Genomic DNA, 12874 nt, shown 5'->3' on the forward strand with positions numbered 1-12874 from the left:
GAATATTCAGGTTTCCTTTAGGATTGACTGGTTGCATCTCCTTGTAGTCCAAGGGACTCTCAAGAGTCTTCTCCAACACCACAGTTCAAAAGCATCAATTCTTTGGTGCTCAGCTTTCTTTATAGTCCAACTCACATCCATACATGACTACTAGAAAAACTATAGCTTTGACTATACAGACTTTTGTTGGCAGAATAATCTCTCTGCTTTTTAATATGCTGTCTAGATGGGTCATAGCTTTTCTTCCAAGGAGCAAGCATCTATTAATTTCATGGCTGCAGTCACCATCTGCAGTGATTCTGGAGCCCCCTCCACAAAATAATGTCTGTCACTGTTTCCATTGTTTTCCCATCTATTTGCCATGACATGATGGGACTGGATGCCATGATCTTCGTTTTCTGAATGTTGAGTTTTAAGCCAACTTTTTCACTCTCCACTTTCACTTTCATCAAGAGGCTCTTTAGTTCTTTGCTTTCTGCCATAAAGGTGGTGTCATCTGTATATCTAAGGTTATTGATATTTCTCCAGGCAATCTTGGTCCCAGCTTGTGCTTCATCCAGTCTGGTATTTCGCATGATGTACTCTGCATAGAAGTTAAATAAGCAGGGTGACAACATACAGCCTTGATGTACTTCTGTCCCGATTTGGAACCAGCCTGTTGTTCCATGTGCAGTTCTAACTGTTGCTTCCTGACCTGCATACAGATATCTCAGGATACAAGTCAGGTGGTCTGGTATTCCCATCTCTTTAAGAATTTTCCACAGTTTCTTGTGATCCACACAGCCAAAGGCTCTAGCATAGTCAATAAAGTAGAAGTAGATGTTTTTCTGGAACTCTCTTGCTTTTTCTATGATCCAACAGATGTTGGCAATTTGATCTCTGGTTCCTGTGCCTTTTCTAAATCCAGCTTGAACATCTGGAAGTTCACCGTTCACACACTGTTGAAGCCTGACTTGGAAAATTTTTGAGCATTACTTTGCTAGAATGTGAGATGAATGCAATTGTGTGGAAGTTTGAACATTCTTTGGCATTGCCTTTCTTTGGGACTGGAATGAAAACTGGCCTTTTCTAGTCCTGTGGCCACTGCTGAGTTTTCCAAATTTGCTGGCATATTGATTGCAGCACTTTCACAGCTTCATCTTTTAGGATGTGAAATAGCTCAACTGGATTTCTATCACCTCTACTAGCTTTGTTTGTAGTAATGCTTCCTGATGCCCACTTAGCTGTGCATTCCAGGATGTCTGGCTCTAGGTTGGTGATCACATCATCGTGGTTATCTGGGTCATGATGATGTTTTTTTGTACAGTTCTTCTGTGTATTCTTGCCACCTCTTCTTAGTATCTTCTGCTTCTGTTAGGTCCATACCATTTCTGTCCTTTATTGTGCCCATCTTAGCATGCAATGTTCCCCTGGTATCTCTAATTTTCTTGAAGAGATCCCTAGTCTTTCCCATTCTATTGTTTTCCTCTATTTCATTAATTCCTCTATTGCATTAATCACTGAGGAAAGCTTTCTTATCTCCTAGAACTCTGCATTCAAATGGGTATATCTTGCCTTTTCTCCTTTGCCTTTAGCTTCTCTTCTTTTCACAGCTATTTGTAAGGCCTCCTCAGACAACCATTTTGCCTTTTTGCATTTCTTTTTTCTTGGGGATGGTCTTGATCACTGCCTCCTGTACAATGTCACGAACCTGTGCCCATAGTTCTTCAGGAGCTCTGTCTATCAGATCTAATCCCTTGAATCTATTTGTCACTGCCACTGTATAATTGTAAGGGATTTGATTTAGGTCATACTTGAATGTTCTAGTGGTTTTCCCTACTTTGTTCCGTTTAAGTCTGAATTTTGCAATCAGGAGATCATGATCTGGTACCTTCTGGTACCTGCAAATCCTTATCATACTGCAGAAATTCCTGACTGGCTTCAGGTTTATGCTCAAGCCCCTGTGAAGCTACTGCAAGATGGCGGAGTAGAAGGATGTGGACTCTTCTTCTCCTGCGAGAACTCCAAAATTACAACTCACTGCTGAACAACCATCGACAGGAGAATGTTGAATCCCACCAAAAAAAAGAGACCCCACGTCCAAGAGCAAAGGAGAAGCCCCAGAAAGACAGCAGGAAGGGCAAAACTGCATTTACAATCAAACCCCATCACCTCACAGAGATGCTTGGAGGGCTCAAACAAAATCTTGTGCACACCAGGACCCAGGGACCCCACAGAGACTGAGCCAGACCTGCCTTTGAGTGTTTGAGTGTCTCCTGGGGAGGTACAGGTCAGCAGGGGCCTGCCGCAGGGGCAGGGGCTCTGGGTGCAGCAGACTTGGGTGTGCCATAAGCCCTCTTGGAGGAGGTCGCCATTAACCCCACCTTAGAGCCACCAGAACTTACACAGGACTGGGGAAACAGACTCTTGGAGGGCACAATCAGAACCTTGTGTGCACCGGGACCTATGAAAAGGGAGCAGTGAGCCCACAAGAGACTGACCCAGACTTGCCCGTGAGTGTCCAGGAGTCTCCGGCGGAGGCGTGGGTTGGCGGTGGCCTGCTTCAGGGTTGGGGGCACTGACTGCAGCAGTGCCTGCATGGGACCTTCTGAAGGAGGTCGCCATTATCTTCATCACCTCCACCATAGTTTGGTTTCAGGTCAAACAACAGGGAGGGAACACAGCCCATCAACAGAAAATTGGATTAAAGATCTACTGAGCATGGCCCACCCATCAGAACAAGACCCAGTTTCCCCGCCAGTCAGTCTCTCCCATCAGGAAGCTTCCATAAGCCTCTTATCCTTCTCTATCAGAGGGCAGACAGACTGAAAACCACAGTCACAGAAAAACTAACCAATCTGATCACATGGACCATAGCCTTGTCTAACTCAATGAAACTATGAGCCATGCCTTGTAGGGCCACCCAAGGCGGATGGGTCATGGTGGAGAGTTCTGACAGAATGTGGTCCACTGGAGAAGGGAACGGCAACCCACGCCAGTACTCTTGCCTTGAGAGCCCTGTGTACAGTCTCATCTATAAAACTGAGCTATTACTGCTGCCCTTGCAGTGGCTCGCATGGTGATACTGTCCCTGTAGAGGCGTTTGAACACATGCAGAGTGCTTAGTGTTTGAGGGGAAACTGCTGACAATGCCTCGAGGTTGAGATGCTGTAATGAGTCTGAGTGAACTCCGGGAGTTGGTGATGGACAGGGAGGCCTGGCATGCTGCGATTCATGGGGTCGCAAAGAGTCAGACACGACTGAGCGACTGCACTGAACTGAACTGAACCGAATAGCCTTCAATGCACCTTTCACTTTATCCCACATTCTACACACAACAGTCTCAGAAGCATAATACTAACTCCACCTTAAACAACATGATGACTGAAAAGTTTAAGATATTAATTTTTGTTTTGCTTTTGCTTTTTGTCCTTAAAGTAACTTGCTGTGTTTCAAAACTACTCATCACAGTTCCTCTCTGTGTGGTTGTCTCACCAACCGGACACACCATTAGGCTCATTAACTCAACTTTACTCATGATTTCCATGGATTCCTTTTTAAAAATATTTAGTGTTGTTTTATTAGTATGTAAAATAAGTTACACGGCTCCAGAGTTAAATCCACAGAACAGCTTTACTCAAAGAAGTCCCTTTGCTTTCCCCCTCCCCTCCATAAGAAACCATTTTTTTAGTTTTATGATTTATCCTTCACTTTCAATTTTCATAAACAAATATGTGACATATATTAAGGCGTCCCCCTGCTTCTTATATACACTTTCCCCATCTTTGTGAAGCTATCTTTTCTGATTTTTGCCAGCGTACCTTTGGGAGAGCCTCCAGAAATTTTGCGGATTGCTGAAGCAACACGTACATCATCTTGCTGAGACTGCCAAACTCCTCTCCAATGGGGTTGTACCACCTTGCGTTCCCTCCAGCAAAGTCTCACAGTGCCCAACAGCCTTACAGCCTTGCACACTAGTTGTCAAACTTCTGGATTTTTGCCAATCTGATCTTAGCATGGCTTTAATTTGCTTTTCTCTTATGAGCAAGTTTGAACGTATTTTCACATGGATAAGAGTCACTTGCATTCCTTTCTCTGTAAAGTGACTCTCCATATCTTAGGCCTACTTTTCTATAGGGTCATTCACTGTTTTCCCCTATTTATAGAAGCTCTTTGTATATCAGTGATATTTCCTTTCCACTTGTAAGTTTATCGGCTGCATCTGGCTTATGATGACTGGACAGGACTGAGTGGGGAAGAGAGAGGATGGGAAGGAATATGGAATAGCAATAGGAAGTCTGCCATGTTCAGAGACCTGGCTAGAATGGAAGGTTGGTAGAGACTGCTGCTGGAATTTGCATTGTAGAGGGACATGGTTGGATGTTATTAATCTCTGAATACACCTCCAGTCGTTTTTGTCCCAAGAATAAAACTACACCTTCATGGTCTGTCAACGGTACCCTCAGCCCCAGTGAGTCTCCATCTGGGAGCCTGGGGAGACTCAGGCTTCTCCGTGTGGCTCCCAGACCTATGCAGGCCCCTGGTCTTCTATGCAGCCAGGAGCACAGGCTTAACCAGAACAGCTACTTGATACATAACAAGCAAAATCAAGGCTGTTGGCAGCAGGGAGGTGCTGTTTAGGCTACAAGAGCAGCAGTTCATGCTCTTGACAGGGGCTGAGCAGCTGTGGGAAGTAGAGTCATTAGTCGCATGGTCCTTCTGGCAAGGGAGATGTTTTACAGAAAAAAGTGTTCTCTGGGTGTCGGTCCCCCTAGACTTTCTAACCACAGAGGTCTTCAACCTCAGGTCTGCTCAGCTTACCCTGTCTCTGCAACTGGGTGGAAATGCCCCCTCATCCACTCAGCACATCTTTCTCCCAGTGAACTACAGATGGAACAATCAACCCCAAATTATCTCAGCCCAGAAGAACATTCCCGCTGCAGGTCTGGTTTCTCATTACCTGGAGGCACGCAGTCAAAGGAACGAGGGTCTGGAAAGTCGGGGCACAAGCCTGTTGCCTCTGACCTCCTCTCTGCCTCTTCCAACTCTGATACCCATGGTCCTGCGATGCTGCCCAAGGCTTTACAGCAGCAACTCCCTCCTCGTGGACCCCTTCCCAAGGGGCAGCCGCCCCGGTCACTCAATCGAGATGTCACGTCCTCAGAGAGGCCTTCCTGGCCCACTGCTGCTAGAGGAGTGCCCGGGTCACTGTCTGCTACGTCACCGTGGCCCGTAGGACTCGCAGACAGCTCTTGCTCAGCTTTTTTTTCTTGTTTTTGTTTCTTGTTTCTTCTTTATTTTGTGTTTTTTGCGGCTGCAGAGGACCAGCAGCACCAGAGCGGGCACTCGAGATGCTGTGGGATGAGTCGGGCCCTGACCATCCTGTCTCTGAACTCTGCCCCACTCATCCTGAATAATTGCATTCTTCACTGGGATTCCAGCAGGATTCCAAACAAAACACAATGATAAATGCTTACTTAGACTTCTGCAATTTTATCAAACAATTTTCCCCAATCACCGACATGAACATTTGACTGACAAAAAAAAAAAAATGTGCTTCATGGGGCACACGCTGGATAGGAAACCAGGAGTCTCTGGGGTTTTATTTCAGTTTATTTTTCAAAATTGAATGTGGGAGATAATTTTGCCTGTGTGTTATATTGGTCATGATTCTAGTCAAGCCAGACCACCTGATTCACATCAGTAAAAAATCTTGGAAATAAATGTTCTAACACAGAGATACAATATATTATTTTAAATTATTTTCAGTTCCTAAAGTGGCCAGTCAGGAAATCCAAAGGGATTGAGTTAATGATACCTCTCCACTCCTTTCAGTGACCTTTGTCTTGATTGAAGGGTACTATTTAATAGAATTTATATTAACACTATGCTGTTAATCAAACTGGCAAGGGTTTTAGAAACCATAACACCCTAGTGTTGGGGTGTGTAATGAAACACACTGCTACTGCAAAGGGGAATTGGTGTAACCTTTCAGAAGGGTAACGTTAGCTCGTGTGGTAAGATATGTCCAAGATGGTGTTACCAAACCTGGCCAAGCTACTGACACCAGGCTGTAATGAAGGAAGGTACAGCATTTACTACAGAGCCAGGCAAGGAATGGGCAGCTCCCGCTCTAAAGACCCAGACTTCCTGATGGCTTTCAGGGAAGGAAGGCAACACTGGGGGTGAGTGGTGCAGGGGACATGAATTTCTTCCGACTGATTGGTGGTGAGGTGACAGGGTGGCGTTTCAGGGATCTTAATGATTAACTTTCTGGTTCCAACCAGTCTGGGATCTACACACTTGTAGTCAGTGTACAGCCACCATCCCTCACCTGGGTTGGGGTAGGGCGTCTTACTTTCTGCAGAACAATGCGAAGATTTGCATCATATTGTTCTGTACACCCCTTGAGGAGGAACTGGAACTCTGTGTTGTCACTGAACTATTGTTTAAGCCATCCTTGGCTTTCTTGCTTGACTGCTTTTCCTTTGATTCTGCATTCCCTTGGGTCCCTAATTAGAACCGCTTGAATCTATTCTTTGGAACTCTGGGGAGGCTCAGGAGATGAAAGCTTTTTCTACAAACAAGAAATGTGGGACATGGAGGGCCAGCACGGTCCTACTCAGCTTCCATAGCTCCACTTATGGAATGAATGTTGGTGAGAATGTTGCTGTCCTCCCCCAGTTCATAGGCTGAAGCCCTCACTCCTTGCGTGGTAGTATTTGGAGACAGGGCCTTTGGCAGACCATTAGGTTTAGATGAAGGCATGAAGGTGGGGCTGCCACAGCTGTCTTAGCATCTTTATAAGGGCACGATGAGATCAGAATTCTGTCTGCATGAAGCATGTATACACCAAGGAAAGACTCTGAGGTCACAGCCAAGAAGTGGGCCCTCATCAAGAGCCTAATGGTGCCAGCACCCTGATCACAGACCTCAGCCTCCAGAACCATGACAAAGAGATGTTTCTTGTTCAAGCCACCAGTCTATGGCATTCTGTTGCAGCAGCCAGAGCTAAGAAAGCCCACAGTGGAGCATGCGTTCTAGGAGTCATCTCCTGGTTCATTGCCTGGTGTCATCTCTTCCCACGGTGAACCTGAGCTGGCCTGAGCTCATTTTCCACCATAATCCAGCCAGTTCAGGGCCTAGGCCATCAGAGGGCTTGGCAGTTTCTAACCTAAGCTCTCCCCTGGGGAGACCTCCTGTGGCAAGGTCTGCTGTCTCAGCACCCCACCCAGACTCTTTCATCCTGCCTCCGTCTCCCCCAACTACAACCACAAGAGAGGTCCAAGCGAGACCAGCAGAACCATCCAGCTCAGCCTAGCTGACCCATAAAGCCAAGAAGGATAATAGAATGGTGGTTGCTTGACACCATTATGTCCTGGGGTGGCCACAGCAATAGATCCCAGTGCAGAACATGAGGGTAAAACCGGGAGCACACACACGACACTCGGGCTTCCTTTTAGACGGGGAATTACAATCTATTTTCCTGTTTCTTTGTGATCGTTGGAGGTCCTATGTAATTTCTCCTTTGTAATTGGAAAACAGAACAAAGCACATTGTTAAAAGATTTTTTTTTTGCTTCCTTAGGAACATAGCTTCATTATTAATAACAACAGTATTTCTTCATAAATATTAGTTTTGCCTCTGCCATGTTTCGGGGCTTGCGCTGGATGCTAGAGACAAACTGGAGACCAGGCCAGAAGAGAAGCGACAGACGCGGAGAAGAACGTGATGGGAGAGCGAAGGTGCCAGGCTCAGGGACGAACGTGGTCAGAAATACAGACGCGGAGAAGAACGTGATGGGAGAGCAAAGGTGCCAGGCTCAGGGACGAACGTGGTCAGAAATACAGACATAGAGAGAATGTGATGGGAGAGTGAAGGTGCCAGGCTCAGGGATGAACGTGGTCAGAAATACAGACCGATGGAGAAATAAGCCAGACACGAAGGACAAATGTGAAATGACTCCGCTGACACGAGGCTGCTAGGACAATCAAATCACAGAGAAAGAGAGTATAAGGGTGATTACCACGGAGCAGGAAAAGGGTAGTTAGAATTTTAATGGGTACAGAATTTCTGTTTGGGATGGTGGAAAGTTCTGGAGATGAATGCTGGCGGTGGCTGCACAACCGTGCGAATGTACTCAATGTCACTGAATTGTGTGCTTAAAATAGTCAGTTTTATGTTATGTGTATTTTACCACAGTGTTAAAAAATTACAGATACCCCATCACTCTTTTCCACCAATATTTTTTAACCTGACTGAAATGTACAGTCTGAAGAAAGACTAAATTCAAAGTAAGTCACTTAGGTAAGGTTGATGTCTCCGTATTTCAGACAGGGCTGATAATCAGCAGAGGATTTTAACAAAGTCTCCCACTTTCCTTGGCTGAAAGCCTTCTGGAATTCTATGGCGTCAAGACCTAGAAGTTGTCTTCTCAGATGACAGCAAGGGCATCCGAAGAGCGTCTGAGCTGAAGCGTCAGGTTTGCTGAAGGAGTCCCAGGATCTGTGGAGTTCTTTTCTTCTAAAGAGACACCACCCTTCCAGCAGGAATTTTCTTCGTCTTGAGCCTATAAAAACTGGCCACTGGGCCACAAAAGGGCTCCACTCTCTCCGGTCTGTGAGGAAGTCAGCCACTGTGTTTGCAGCACCCTTCACTATCTCTGCTCTTTGTGCTCATAAATTCACTCTCTTCTGAGATACTGTGTGTCTGGAGACTCTTTTTCAACCCACACATGGACCACAAAATTTTGGTGGCCGGTATGGGGACTCGTGGGGGTCCACCCCAACTCTCTCATTTTCTTTTCCTTGAACCCTCTGCAAATAGGCAAGTGGCTGTGGAAGCAACTGAGGCACTCTGGCCAGGGCTACTGTCGGGCATGTTCCCAAGGCCACACTACCCACGGTGCCCAGTCTCTGCCAACCAGGCAGGTGAAGGCTCTCCTCTCCCCTTTCTCCCTTAGGCTGAGAACCAGACCAACAGCAGGCAGGCCTGGGTCAGGCACTTCAGAGCCCTTAGTGTGCCTGCCGCTTGAAGACTCCTGTAAAAGGAGAGGGGAGTCTTGGAACAGACCAAGCTATCAGAGTGTCTGTCTCCAGTAAGACAATGTCCATGAACCATGAGGCGCATGTTGTTTCAAACAAAACAGAGCCCATCCCCTCCTTTGGCCGCTGCCCTCCCAGCAGGATTATGAGGTGGGTTCCTCAGCCTGCCTTCCCTGCTACTTTCACTTTCTGACTGATAGGAACCTAAGTGCTGCCTCTGAAGTGCCTTCCCATGTTTCAGGGAGTCGTCAAACGATGCGGCACCCAGTTGCTCCTGGGAGCCTCTCGTTTCTTTCTCTCTGCTTGAGTTGCATGGCCCCTCAGTCACACAGTTTGTGCCTCTGTCTCAGACTCAGGGATCATCTCTCACAGTTGGAGGGAACTCTTGGGACATTTGGTCATTTTGTGCCTCAGACACACAGAGATCACTGGGACAGAGGGGACATGTTTCTGTCAGCCAGTGACTCTCAGTACCCCCATTCTATGGCATTTAGGCTAAGAATGGGTTCTGGCATGCCTTGGAAGTCTTCCTCAGACTCACTCCTTGGCTGGGTTCTTCAGCACTGGAAAAAATTTGACCCTGAAAATCTCAAAAAGAAAAGGCTCATTTCCTTTTGTGAGTTGGCCTGGTCCCAGTATAAACTGGGGAGCCAGGAGAAATGACCTCTTCATGGCACACTGAGTTATAACACAATCCTCCAACTCAATCTCTTTCGCTGAAAGCAGGAAAAGGACTCAGAGGCTCCTTACGTTCAGTCCTTTACGGCCCTTAGTCAGAACCTGGATGTGAGGGACGTGGGCCGCATGGGTCTTTCTGCTGCTTCTCATCCCCAGGCCCTCTGTCTCCCTCCCCGTCAGAGCTTTTAGATGGCCCCCTACTTAATCTTTTCTATCCACAACCCAGCCAACCCCTTAGCTTCAGACTCAACTCACACCCTCAACTCACACCCCAACAGTGTCTCAACAGCCATTGCTCATCAGGACGAAGGCCCCATCTCCCTTTTCCACACAAGACTGAGGACGACCCAATGCCAGGAAACAAAATCTAATATGCTTGCCTTAAAGGAAGTGGTAAATGCAGACATGGGCACCATTAGAGTTCATGTTTCCTTTCCTATGTCTGGCATTTTTCAGATTCAAAACAAGTCAGGTTCCTTCAGTCAGGACTTCATCACTGTGATTAAGGAATTGCAGGCCCTCACTATAGCCCTCAGCCTAACTTGGGAAGACATTCATGTGGTTGACCACTTGCTGTACTCACGAGGAAAAGAAGAGGACATGGGCCTTAGCCTAAGCTTGAGCCGATAAGGCACACACTCAGAATCCCAGCGAAACCTGAATGGGGCAGCTGCAATCCCAAGAGTAGACCACGGATGAAGCAGCCAGGTGAATGATAAAGGGCCAGCAGGGGGACGAACTAGGAAAGACCATATGATCACCTGCCTGCCAGAGAGCATGACAAAGGCAATCATCAAAACTGTTCATTATAGCAAGCTTAGGGAGTTTCCCTGGTGGCTCAGATGATAAAGAATCTGCCTGCAATGCAGGAGAACCAGGTTTAATCCCTGATCGGGAAGATCCCCCGGAGAAGGGCATGGCTACCCACTCTAATATCCTTGCCTAGAGAATTCCATGGACAGAGGAGCCTGGCAGGCTACAGTCCGTGGGGTTGCAAAGAGTCAGACACAACTGAACAACTAAATTGCTCATTTTTCACTTAGGGAAGTTACTCAGGATCCTTCTGAGAACCCTGTCCTTCCACAGGCCTGGCTAGCAGTCGCCATGAGAAAACACACCCACTTAGATCCAGATACTAATGAAGGAAGGGCTATCCTTGTAGTCCCCTTTATAAGCCAGTCAACTCCAGACACTAGGCAAAAGCTACAGAAACTGGAACAGGGCCCACAAACATCATCCCGTGTCTCGCTTGATAAGGCCTTTAAGGTCTTTAACAACAGGGAGGACATTTCTAGGAGTAGGCGGGAACAGAGGGGAGGAGAAAAATTTTAAATAACATGCTCAGTACATGGCTCTTGCCATTTCAGTCCCTCCCACAGCAGGGGCTACGGGTGCACCTCCCTTTCTCAGAAACCTCGGACAACCTGTTACCAGCGCAATCAGCCAGGGAGCACGGGCAGGAGCTGCCCTGCTCCACCACCGACACTTACTGTCACCAGAGGGGCCCCTGGAAGAGGAGTTGTCCCTCCTTCCCTCAAGCAGGTAGGCCAACATGATAGCCACCCGATACCAGAGGTACCTCTGAACTCAGCACTCAGCCGAAATCCAAGTCAGCTTCCGCTGTCAGTGGTAGGTGACGATCGAGAGCAGCAGTCAGACTGCACTTTAGGTCTTGACCTCCTGGACACAGATGGCTGAAGGTGCCCGGGGCTCAAACAGCAGGCCCCTATATCCTCTATAAAACTGAGGAGCCTGGTGACCCTGGATGTGGTGGGGGCCCCTGTAACCCTTCTGGTTGACCCTGGGGCTACTTATTCAGCCCTTCTCTGGTCCCACTTACTATCCCTCAATCTTCCTAACAGGGGGATGGACAGTCCTCCTATGGCCGTTTCACTCCCCCCCCTACCTTGTTCCCTGGAGAGTACTCTGCTCACTCACTCCTTCTTAGTCTTCCTGACCTGCCCCACCCTCTGTTGCTGCTGCTGCTAAGTCGCTTCAGTTGTGTCTGACTCTATGCAACCCCATAGATGGCAGCCCACCAGGCTCCCCCGTCCCTGGGATTCTCCAGGCAAGACACTGGAGTGGGTTGCCATTTCCTTCTCCAATGCGTGAAACTGAAAAGTAAAAGTGAAGTCGCTCAGTTGTGTCCAACTCTTAACGACCCCATGGACTGTAGCCCACCAGGCTCCTCCATCTGTGGGATTTTCCAGGAAAGAGTACTGGAGTGGGGTGCCAATGCCTTCTCCGATAGGCTGAGATTTATTAATAAAATTTAAAGCTACTTTATAATTTATGCCAGTAAATATGGCTTTAACAACAACTATAAAACTGATTCTAGCTAAAATCCTGCCCCAGATCCTGAGGCAAGTTCCTCCAAAAGAATGGGATACTTCTACTTCCAGCAGGTCTGTGACAGCTACCCAAGTAGTTATCCATTTAAAGGATCCGAACTCTTTCTCTAGAGTATCACAATATCCTCTTAGGGAGGAAGGCTTAATAGGATTGAAGCCTCTAATCTCCGAGTTCCTCCAAACTAGGCTTCTAATCCTATGTAATTCTCCCTGCAATACCCCAATCCCAGCGTAAAGAAGTCTGACAGCTCCTACCATTTAGTTCGAGACCTACAGTACCTAACCCATATAACCTTTGAGGTCAAATCCCTTCACAAACCCAATGGTACTCCTAGACCTGAAGGATGCCTTCTTTTGGATCTCACTCCATCCTGCCACCAAATTCTTATTTGTCTTCAAATGGAAGTCCCCAAATACCAAATAGACCCAACAACTCACCTGGACAGTTTTGCTTCAGGGGTTTTGAGATAGTCTTCATTTGTTTGGTCAAGCGTTAGCAAAGGCCCTTTCATTGTTAATGCTGGAGGGTGAAAGCTGCCTACTCCAATATGGTAGAGATCTCTTAATTTATAGTCCAGATAAACTAACTTCCCTGGTTGCTCAGTGGTAAAGAATCTGCCTGCAAGGCAGGAAATGCAGGTTTGATCCCTGGGTTGGGAAGATCTGCTGGAGAGGGAAATGGCAACCCACTCCTATATTCTTACCTGGAGAATCCCATGGATAGAGGAGCCTGGCAGGCTGCAAGTCCATGGGGTTGCATAGAGTCAGACATGACTTAGCACCTAACAACACAACAAACTAACCTCAGACAATAATGCTATT

General features: G+C 47.1%; 1 protein-coding gene across 2 annotated transcripts in view; it reads right to left on the reverse strand.

Moving 5' to 3' along the window:
* PGPEP1L (pyroglutamyl-peptidase I like) overlaps positions 1–12874 on the reverse strand; it is a 71794-nt gene that overhangs the window by 25722 nt on the left and 33198 nt on the right. The window lies entirely within an intron of this gene.

Source organism: Bos indicus x Bos taurus, chromosome 21, assembly GCF_003369695.1.
Source record: "Bos indicus x Bos taurus breed Angus x Brahman F1 hybrid chromosome 21, Bos_hybrid_MaternalHap_v2.0, whole genome shotgun sequence".
NCBI lineage: Eukaryota > Metazoa > Chordata > Mammalia > Artiodactyla > Bovidae > Bos > Bos indicus x Bos taurus.